The sequence below is a fragment of the Acomys minous genome (genome assembly GCF_964271855.1).
Source record: "Acomys minous genome assembly, chromosome: 1".
NCBI classification, from domain to species: Eukaryota; Metazoa; Chordata; class Mammalia; order Rodentia; family Muridae; genus Acomys; species Acomys minous.
Window position 1 is genome coordinate 5,805,325 of NC_140483.1, and position 11,191 is coordinate 5,816,515.

The 11,191-nt window shown below is 51.9% G+C and overlaps 1 protein-coding gene across 3 annotated transcripts in view; it reads right to left on the reverse strand.

Moving 5' to 3' along the window:
• Positions 1-9,144, reverse strand: part of PTPN14 (protein tyrosine phosphatase non-receptor type 14) — a 138,276-nt gene extending 129,132 nt beyond the window's left edge. For 2 of the 3 annotated variants that reach the window (XR_014777457.1, XM_084773203.1), the window contains exon 1: positions 8,020-9,144. The gene's annotated coding sequence lies outside the window, so the exon portion shown is untranslated. The remainder of the gene's footprint in view (positions 1-8,019) is intronic. The other variant, XM_084773202.1, reaches the window with a different exon arrangement.
• Positions 9,145-11,191: the final 2,047 nt, after the last annotated feature.

Here is an 11,191-nt window from a genome sequence, read left to right on the forward strand (position 1 = left end):
GTGTGTGTGTGTGTGTACAGAGGCCCTCACACAGGGATCTGTCTATCTGGGGTGTGCTCAGAGGCCCTAACACAGGGGTCTACTGACGTGTGTGTGTGTGTGTGTGTGTGTGTGTGTGTGTGTGTGTAGAAGCCCTGACAAAGGGGTCTATGTAGGATGTGTATAGAGGCCCTGTCACAGGGGTCTACCTGCTCTTTGTGTGTGTACAGAGGCCCTGACACAGAGGTCTATCTGGGGTGTGTGTGTACAGAGGCCTGACACAGAGGTCTATCTGGGGTGTGTATGTACAGAGGCCTGACACAGGGGTCTATCTGGGTAAGTGTGTACAGAGGCCTGCACAGGGGTCTATCTGGGTAAGTGTGTACAGAGGCCTGACACAGGGGTCTATCTGGGTAAGTGTGTACAGAGGCCTGACACAGGGGTCTATCTGGGAGGTGTGTGTTCAGAGGCACTGACACAGGGGTCTATCTAGGCACGTACCCACCCACCCCAGTCTCAAAAGACAAGAAGAATAAAGGAGTGACTCAGTGGCCTTGGGGGGCAGGAACAGGTAAGGTAACTTAGCTAAGAATGGTAGGGTAAGCAGCCAGGTGATGGGACACTCTGGGTGGGGGTGAAATAATGAAGGGACATGAGCCCAGAGGATGGGGCATGCCAGTGTGGACAGAGGGCAGAGCAGTGGACGAGGGGCGAAGGCAGTCCGGAGAAAGATGCTTTACCACAAAAGCAATGAGATTCAAATGGCTTTAGTAATTTAAATAAAGACTTTTAATTATGCTCTTTAAAACTCTCTGTTGTAGTCCTGAAAGAGCCGTGGAAGAATATGTACAGGAAAGCCCTTAACAGTCCTGGGCTACTCGCATGGGGCTCAGCAGGGACGAGAGGAGAGTGACCTGGGAAGATGCTAAAGAGTCCTCCAGCTCAAAGGCCATAATTAATGCCGTGGCTCTGTGACTGGGGGTTTGAGAAAAAGGGTTCATTTCAGTGATAAAGATGGCATGTTAGCAGACAAACAAGCACAAAGTATAATATAGTAATGTTTATTATTATACTATATGATATATATATATATACACACACACAAAAAAAAGTCACAGTGGAACCCATTTCTGTATGTTTGAAAACAATTCATTTAAAATGAAACTGGAAAGAATTCCCAGTGCCCACCCTGAGCAACTGTGTCAGAAGAAGGGGATGCCACCAGGACCGGAGATAAAGAAGTGGGAAGGGCTCCTCTAATCTGTTCAGCACAGTAAAACACAACACTGGGACAGATGGTGCTGGACAGACGGGACTGGAAGTGGCAGCCGAGTAGATCCACTAAAACGGAAGCATCAAGACCAAGTCTGGCACCCAGCTACGGTGATGAGTGTCCATCAGGCAGCACCCAGCCTCCGTGTGCTAAAGTAACCAGACAAAACCATGCAAACGATGCGGCGAGCAAGAGACTCTCACAGCAAGCTGAGGACCAAGGAGGCTAGAACAAGACACACAGCTTAGCTCAGTCATTCTAAGAGTGATCTTACTTGCTCAGGAAACAGGAGAGAAGCAGCAATATGCAGGATCTCCTTGGAAAAGGACATTCTCAGGCTTACCGGGGAGTTGAGTAAAGCTGGGGGGTCGGGGTAGGGCGGGGGGGCACAGAGGAGCAGCCACGCTTTCCAGAGCCCCAGCTGATACCCAAGGATTCAGCTAATACCCAGTTCTTTGGAGGAAAGGAGTGTGAAAGAGACAAAACAAAAACAAAAAAAACCAAACCAGAAAGGAACTTCCAAAGTGGAAATCTACTTTATGTAAGTAAAAATATACTGTGTATAAGTAAAACACCTTCACAGAGACCATAGCTGAGGAACTCCCAATAGTTCTCAACAGTGAATGACGTTTCTCTGTGAGCTAAAATCCTGCAAGGCAGTGGTTCTCAAACTTCCTAGCGCTCTGTGCGACCCTTCAATACAGTTCCCCACGTTGTGGTGACCCCCAAACCACAAAATTATTTCATTGCTACTTCATAACTATAATTTTGCCACAGTTGTGAATCGTGTTTTCGAATGCTGTCCAAAGGGGTCGAGACCCACAGGTTGAGAACCATTGCTATAAGGCAAAGCAAATCTAGGCAGTGTCCCCTGCAAAGTTTCCTAGGTCTGGAATAGAGCTGCACACTAGTCTCTCAAGCCTTAAAAATGCAAAGGTAATTTTATTTATTTTTTTTAATTTTTTATTAATTTATCCCATCCCTTGTATCCTCCCATTTTTCCCTTATTCCCCTCCCCTATGACTGTGACTGAGGGGGACTTCCTCCCCCTGTATATGCTCATAGGATATCAAGTCTCTTCTTGGTAACCTGCTATCCTTCCTCTGAGTGCCACCAGGTTTCCCCCTGCAGGGGACATGGTCAAATATGAGGCACCAGAGTTCGTGTGAAAGTCATATCCCACTCTCCACTCAACTGTGGAGAATGTTCTGCCCATTGGCTAGATCTGGGTAGGGGTTTAAGGTTTACCGCCTGTATTGTCCTTGGCTGGTACCTTAGTTTGAGCAGGACCCCTGGGCCCAAATCTGCCTATCATAATGTTCTTCTACTTGTAGGTTTCTAGGACCCTCTGGATCCTTCTACTTTGCTATTCTCCCATGCTTCTCTCATCTAGAGTCCCAATAGGATGTCCTCCCCTCTGTCCCAGTTTCCTGGTAAATGAAGGCTTTCATGGGACATGCCCCTTGGGCTAGTATGCAGATATAAGTGAGTATATACCATTTGACTCTTTCTGCTTTTGGGTTAACTCACTCATTATGATCATTTCTAGCTCAATCCATTTGTCCACAAATTGGAGCAAAGGTAATTTTAAATGTTTACTTTACTTATATGTGTGTGTGTGTGTGTGTGTGTATGTGTGTGTGTGTGTGTGTGTGTGTGTGTGTGTGAGCGCGCCCACACACACTCATCTTAATCGGGGTGCCACAGAGGCCAGAAGAGAATGTCTGATCCCTGGACGCTGGCATTCACAGATGCTTGTGAGCCACCGGCCATGAATGCTAAGAGCCAAAACCAGGCAGCAAGTGGTCTTAACCACTGAGCAATCCTCCGCCCCACCCCCAACCATAATTTCCTATCTCTAAGAAGCTACACCACCACCACACTACCCCTTTCTGGTTTTTCCTTACAGGAAGGAATCCTTTCTTCCTATAGGCCGACAGTAAGCATCTGTGGAACGGCCAGCTACAACACAGGATCTCTGGCTACAGGGAGGTGCCCTGGGTCAGGCTGAGGGACCAAGCTCAGGATGTAGTCTTGACATGGGCCTAATGATGATTACGCCAACCTACCACATAGCAAACACTGGATGTAAGGCTGATGGACCAAAGACAATGGCAAACAAAGCAAGGCAGAGAGGGAAAGTAAAAAACACAGAACCACAAAGGAAAAAGGGAAAGAACCAGGCTTGGTGGCGCATGCCTTTAATGCCAGCACTGTGCAGGCAGAGGCAGGGGCAGAGGCACATCTCTTTGGGGGAGGGGGGAGGGAAAGGACTGCAGAATCAATACGCCCTTTATAGCCCAGCTCAGACTCAAGCATCCTCATCATGCATGCACACGCTCCACACTACATCCTTTAATTCAGAATTGTAAATAATTCCAGGAGTATTTATTTTCATAATCAGTTTGTATGCAATGTATGTTAAAGGCACTGCAGGTCTGGGCAGAGCAACTTCCCTTTCTCCTACTGACTGTGAGAATCTTGGTCCCACTTGCATTTTCCTAGGCTTTGTCCTTCTGACCCTCCCCAGCTTGCACACACAATTCTGCGGGTGGGAAAGTTACCCGAATCTTTGTGGTCGAAATCCTGCAAAGACACACCTGTCCTTCCTGAGGATGCCTGCATCCCTTTCTTCCCTGGCTCCCTCCCAGGAAGTTGATAGGAAGATCAATGAGTTAATGTTTGTCAAATACTTCAGGGTTCTCTGATGAAAGGCAACATCAAAATTCAAGCCACCTGTGGTGGGGCGGGGCCTCCTACTACAACCCTAAGCTGCCTGACTCTGTGCTGGGGCTTCAAAGAAGGACACGAAGGCTGCGGAGGACTGAGGACCGCCTTTGTGAGTGGCTAGCTTCTGTACCCTTGCTAAAGACATGCAGTGATCCCAATGTCCTTTAATTAACTGGATCTCAGCATTAGAAATGCAAAGACTCTTCACAACACACTAGGCCCTTGTCACAGAGAAGAGCAGACTGGCGGAAGGGAGTCTTTTCCCTGCCTTCTTCCTGACTGACTTTCCTCCTGCCTGGGGTACTGAAGATCGCCTGTAGTGGAATGGGGCACATGCAGCTGCCAGCCAGCATGTTTGCCGTGAGCCAATAATCTGAAAGCAAGACGGGGACAAAGCTGTATGTGTATGTTGGCACACATGTGAACCCAGGCTGCTGAGTAACAAAGAATACATTCATGGCCACATACGAGGCCGCCGGCACTCAGACACCATCCTGCCAGGCCGGACGTTATACAGCGTCATGCTGAAGTCTCATGGATGCCCTGGCAAGCCATATCTCCCTGGCCACTCTTTGCAGGTAAGGTAACTGACAGTCAGAAAGCCCAGCATCACACTTCTAAGAAGTAGCAGAGCTGTTGTTCGGGAGAAATCGCTCAACGGACACGGATGCTTTCCACCAAGCTTGACAATCTGAGGGAAAAGAAACTTCCAGAAGCATGCCCACACGCATACAAAGTAAATAAATGGAAATGAAATTTTAAGTAGCAGAGTTGGAACTCAAATTTAGCTGTATTTCACTCTCCCAAACACACACACACACACACCCCACAAAGTTGCAGCTATTGGCTCTGCCCACTCCTGGGACCATTCAATCAACCCGTTCTAGGAGGAGGGCAAATTAAATCCATTTAATCAGTCTGGGAGATCAAAAAGCTCATTTCAGACGCTAACTTCCTCCCTGCTGAAGCGTTGGTGTCTGTTTCCCTCCTTCCTTAATTGGCTAATTAAGTATTTTGTCTTATCTCTTCTCCTGCCTCACCTCCAACCAAATGCCTAGCAATGTTCTGAGGCTCAGAATGGAGCTGAAAACGACACAGCACTAGGTAACCAAGCAATGAAAAGTGCAAATGCAAGCATGTGACCAAATTCTTCAAAAATCAAAACAAAGCCAAAAAAGGAACTAGTCTCTGGAACCAGGTGAGCTCAAATTGCTAGGAAGAGGTCAATATTTGCAGCCCTGTCGGGAACGTAATCCAGCATGAAAGCGTGTGCTGGGGAAGCCTCAAAGCTGTAGACCTCTGCTCACCCACGAGACGAGGAAGAATGCTTCTGAAAACTCTGACTTCCTCTGAATTCTTTGTGGTGTGCCAATATTAAACCGCTCTCCATAACTGGTGATCTCTTTCAGCTGAGCATGCAACATAACGCACGCGCGCACATGCACGCACACACTTGAATAAGCTTAGTACTATGAGTGTGTACACAACAACGAGGGAAACCTGGACAGGGCCCTGGGCCCAGCAGGAAAGGGCCTCTTGGTACACACTTCCCTCATGCAGACACACACACACACACACACACACACACACACACACCCCTTCCAAAGGGCCTCTTGGTACACACTTCCCTCATGCAGGCAGGCACACACACACACACACACACACACACACCTTCCAAAGGGCCTCTTGATACACATTTCCCTCATGCAGGCACACACACAAACACACACCTTCCAAAGGGCCTCTTGGTACACACTTCCCTCATGCAGGCACACACACACACACACACACACACACACACACACACACACACCTTCCAAAGGGCCTCTTGATACACACTTCCCTCATGCGGCACACAAATATACACACACATACACACACACCTTCCATAGAGCCTCTGGGTATACACTTCCCTCATGCAGGCGCGCACACACACACACACACACACACACACACACACACACACCCCTTCCATAGGGCCTCTGGGTACATACTTCCCTCATGCAGGCACACACACACACACACACACACACACACACACACACACACACACACACACCTTCCCGACCTTCCACTGTGGAACCGCCTTGGTCTTGATGTCAGAGATGGACTGGGAGAGAGCCTTGAGCAAACACCCCCCAAGCTGCAGGGAGCCACTCCTGTGTGCCAGCCTGAGGCATCCGAACCATGGGGATCCAGCATCTTGGCCAGGAGCAGCCACCGGGAATATGCTGGGAGAAGAGCTCCCTCAGAGAGGCGGCTGTGGACAGCCTCTCCTGCACTGAGGGGCCTTTTCAGGCAAGATGTGCTAAGCCCTGGGTTACAAGAATGGAAGATTTCAATTTCCACAGGTTCAGAGAAAGAAAGGTAAACCTCAAGATGCTGCTCATTAAAAAAAAAAATCAATGACTTTTAAAAGCAGTGATTCTGAGACACAGAGCTACACCCTTGAGCAGACTCTGCACATGCCGGCCACAAGTACACTCAGGCCGAGTAAGAGGACATCACGTTATCCAGGTCCAGCTCAAGAAAGCTGTTGGGGAGCTGGAAGGGGAAGACCACGGGCCCTGCCTGAGTTCTGCCCCCAGCACCAAAGTGGAAACAAGGCAAGCCACTTCTAAAACCCAAACCTTTCTCCCCATCACCAACTCTCTCTCTGGATAAAGTTCTGTAATGGTGTGAGGTGGTCCTCACCCGGATACTACTTTAATAAAACCAAGGATGGATGAATAAATGACAAACACTTGTCATCCCATAGAACCATTAGGGAGAGACACCAGGAGAGGGAATATGTCCAAAGGGAAAGCTTTTGATCCCTGGAAGCTACTTATGGTAACGGGAAGTGGGTAAGAGACTTCCGGTTTCGTTTCTGCTGAGGTGGGGGGCTCACTACGCCAACAACAGTGCACCTACATGCCGATACAGGCCCCTCCAGGCACCAGGTCGCTCTCCAAGACTTTCTGCACGCCCCCCCCTCGGCGCCCCTCACTTTGCCCAAGCTGTTCCCTCTTCTGGAATGCAGTCCCTCAACCACTCCTCGGTTGAGCATCATTCCCACGAGGCAGGTAACCCCTTTGCTGCAGGGCCTGGACTTCCCTGACTCAACAGAACCCCTCTCTGAGAGCACATGTCCCTATCCGCCCACAGGCTGCCTGCAGGGCGCTGCACACTCGTGGGTTGCCATCTCCTAGCAGAATGGAAGCCTCAACACTTGAGTTTGTTGAATGAATGAGGGAGGGTATCCATTTGAAGAAGTTAACGTAGTTTGGAAAGTCTGAGCATACATTCAGCCAGCGGTCTGAACTTAAGTCGCCTCTAGCAGGACCCCTGTAACAGGCAATCCGTGAACAGACTAACCTCAAAACCCCACAACCTCCTTAAACTGAAGGAAGGCAAAAGAAGGTGGTGACTGCGCGCATCATCGATCCCTCCAGAAAAGGTAGGAAACCCACTCCCAAAGATTCAAAACGACGCGAGGTCACGTGAGAAAGGGGCTGTTATTTCTCAGAACCAGCAAAGATCTCGAGGTGGAGATCTGGTCTGAGATGAAGCCACAATATTTCCCTGCGCGCCTGTCCGACCACCTAAGCGGGAACCAAGAGACTCGGAAGTTTGGTATCACGGCAGGGGCACGGGGAGAGGGCACAAGGGCTCCTTCACAAACCCAGTCCCCACAGAGGCACCAAGACAAGCTTAAGGCGCAGCGCTGCGTCCCCTGCTCCCAAGCACGACAGCAACGGCTGCTCCCAAGCTGCTGCCCAGGCGGTCCGGAGACCTCCAGCTGCCCTCTGCCCTTGCCGGGATTCTTTCCCTCTCCACACGCAGCAGAGAACCGGGAGCTAGAGACGTTGTCCTGGCTGAACCGCAGAGTCCCTGACGCTCTCCCCTTCCAGTCCAATCCGGGACGAGAGTGCCTCCACACGCGAAGAGAAGCCGGGCGGCTGGCCACCTGGCGCCCCCGCCGCGCACCCCGGCGTCCTCGGCAGCGAACCCAAGTTGGCGCAGCTCGAGTATCTGCTCCCGCCCGGCTGGCTTACCTGCTTACATGGCCCGGGAGTGCCCGGGAGTGCCCAGGGTGCAGCACGTTGATTATCAGGGAGTCTGAGTCCTCACTACTGGCTTCCAGGAGCTGGCAGAGGAGGGGCGCAGGGAGGGTTCCGCCGCGCCGTGCCGGGCGCACCGGGGAGGAGAAAGGGCCAAGAACCCGAGCACCGCCGTCCCGCGCGAAGGGACCGGGCGATGAGAGAGGTGGGGCGCCGAGAGGGGCCGCCAGCGGCCACTTGGCACCAGATGCTCCACGAGGACCTGCCCTGGGGACGAGACGGCTAAGTCGAGGAGCGCTGCTAGTTGGCCTGGCCCAGCGACGGTGGCGCTGGGCAGCCCGAAGAAGTTCTGTAGAACTTGAGCGGCCGGGAGAGCCAGAGCGCCAGGAAGCGCGAGCGGCCGGGAGGGCGGAGGAAGGGGCCGGGTAGGAGGGGACGAGCAGGCGCCTCTGGCCGCGCTCCCCCGCCCCGGGCTCAGCTCCGGAGCACTAGGGGCCAGGAGGCGGGGAGTGCGCGGGGCGCTCGCTGGGCGGGCCAGGAATGCGTCGGGGAGGGCGCGCGCCAGCCTTGGGGACGGGCACGCGCGCCCAGCGCTGAAAAGTGGAGACCGGGCTCCCCCGCTGCGGGCGCACGGTCCCCGGGGACGTCACAGCGCTGGAATCCAAGGAATGCCAGGCTGAGGGAGCTCCAACGGCAGGCCGGGCAGAAGTCGTGCACTTTTAATGGGCTAGCTCTGGAGCGTGTCTTCCTTCCAAGGTGGAGAGGGCTGTGGACTGAAAGGAAGGTGCCTAGAGTGAGATAGACTCGAAGTGAAGAGGGGGAGGCGACCCAAATCAACCCAACATTGCGACGCTTAGGGGGCGGAGGGGAAAGCAGAAAGAAAAAAACTGTGCGTCCAAGATTTCCGTAGGCGGCTAGGGAGTGGGACGCTAGAGCTAGAACAGGCCATTTATTTGGGGGGAGATCTCCAAGCAGGATGCTCCCATGCCGCTACGGCCCAGGGGGAAACCTGACCAAGTAGGGAAGCCTCCTTGAGCAGGCGATCTAGAAGCTCTCCTCAGAATCCCAGGATCTCTGAGGAATGAGTCTTAGCTCCGGTCCTCCCACCCCGCCCCCATGGCCAACCAGCCTTTGTGTGCTGGGAGTTGGAATATGTGGTTTTCCCGGTTTGTTCCATGCCACAGAGGGGCCCCACCCCGCCTGGTTAGGCATTGGGAGGGAACTGCCCTAGCACTTTCGGAGGTGGGGTTACTGAGGCGCAGCCAGTATAATGGAAAAAGCACTCAGCCAGGCAAGGGAACCTGTACTAAGCCCCGCTGAGTTGCTGACCCAGTGGTTAACTCGGGAGGATCCCAGCCCCCCACCTCTGATCCTTGGGTTTAGTAGTTATGGAATGAAAGGGGTTGCCTATACTTCTAAGGATCTTTGAGTGTCTGGGCATTTGTTTTCTTCCTGAAGTCTCAAGTCCCAGTCCTTTCAAGGACCCTGAAGTCCTTGTCACCCAAGATAGTGTCAAGTTATTTCACTGTCCATGCAAAGGATACAAAACTTCCAGACTTTATCCTATCGTAAATGGCCCATGCCAGCACTCTGGAGGCAGAGACTGGAAAAATCACAGGTTCGAGGCTGGCCTAGACCACACAGCAAGACCCTACCCAAGCAAGCAAGAAAGGTATTAAGGCTCTTATGCCCACAGAACAAATCTGTAGCTGGCTCCTGAGCATCTGCCTGTCTGCAGAACCAAGAATCAGAGAGGACGCAGTGGGCACGGAATGGGATGGATGGAAGGCAAAGGACACAGGAGGGTCAGGTTTTCAAAATGTCAAGTAGAGCCAAGGAGGGGTTTCCAAGCAGTCTTCGGGAAGGGCTTTACTCTGTGGCTGAGTGTGGGCAACATTGGACCCAGCCGTGCAGGTACCATCACCATCCCCCTTAGAGAAGATTCAGGAAGCAGGAAGGAAGGACCTGTATCACCAAGGAGCTCACTGCTGAAATGGGGTAAAGGACCCAATCTGTGCAGTAGCTGCCCTTAGCCTCAGATGAAGCAGGATTGCCTCAGAGATAAGAAGATGCCTAAAGGCTGTAAGCGTGGCCGCCTGGGAGACAGGAGACAAATGTCACAGTGGAAAATCAGTGGCATATGGACACTGTGGCTCTGAGTCTCAGACCGCTGAGCACAGCCCCTGAGGCCACTGTGGTCTAGAAGAAAGAGCAAAGGACTTTTCAAATAGATGCAAAAATTGGGTTGTGGCAGCGAATAGCCATGTGGCTCTGAGTAAGCCACTTAACTGGGAGTGTGACATCAAGGACAGGGTTTGGTTGGATTAGCTGGATCTTGGGCTGCCATGCTATCTGAGCTTGCTTGGGTGTTTCCTCCCCCAGACACAGGTGTCTTTGCAGAGGATGCTAGGCAATCCCAGAGCTGGAAAAGCCGCCTGTGTGCTGCCTTCAGACCAGCGTGGATGCCGGGAGTCCTGTAAATGAGTGTTGCTGCATTTGCAGCTATAAGCAACACCGAGGCTGGGCACTAGCCCTCTGCACTTGTTTTTTATTTTTAAATCAATTTATTCATAAAAGTTAAAGTCATTATAAATATTAAGAACCTATGGAAGCGTGACTGATTGGCTGATCATAGGAAGAGAACACAGGTAAGAATTGTTTCACACACACACACACACAGGGGCGGAGACTGACATATTACGACTTGGCGGCTTTACTCTGCTTCTCAGTGGACATGCTGGGCATGTGCTGAAGCACTGAGACACAGCTCTTTGTAAGAAGAAAGCACAACCTGTAATTCCAGCACTCAGGAGGCAGAAGCAGGCAGATCACTGTTGAGTTCGAGGCCAGCCTGGTCTACAAAGAGTCCAGGTCAGCCAGGGCTACACAGAGAGACCCTGTCTTGAGGAAGAAGAAGACGACAACGAAGAAGAAGAAGAAGAAGAGGAGGAGGAGGAGGAGGAGGAAGAGGAGGAGGAAGAGGAGGAGGAGGAAGAGGAAGAGGAGGAAGAGGAGGAGGAGAAGGAGGAGGAGGAGGAAGGAGAAGAAAGCACAGCTTGACCTGAGGGTGTCATCGTGTGCTTGCGTGCCCGGTGCTGGAAGAGGGTCGGGAAATCTGGCATGTGGCCTCACACCTAGAATCCCAGCACTCCGGAAGCAGAGTCAG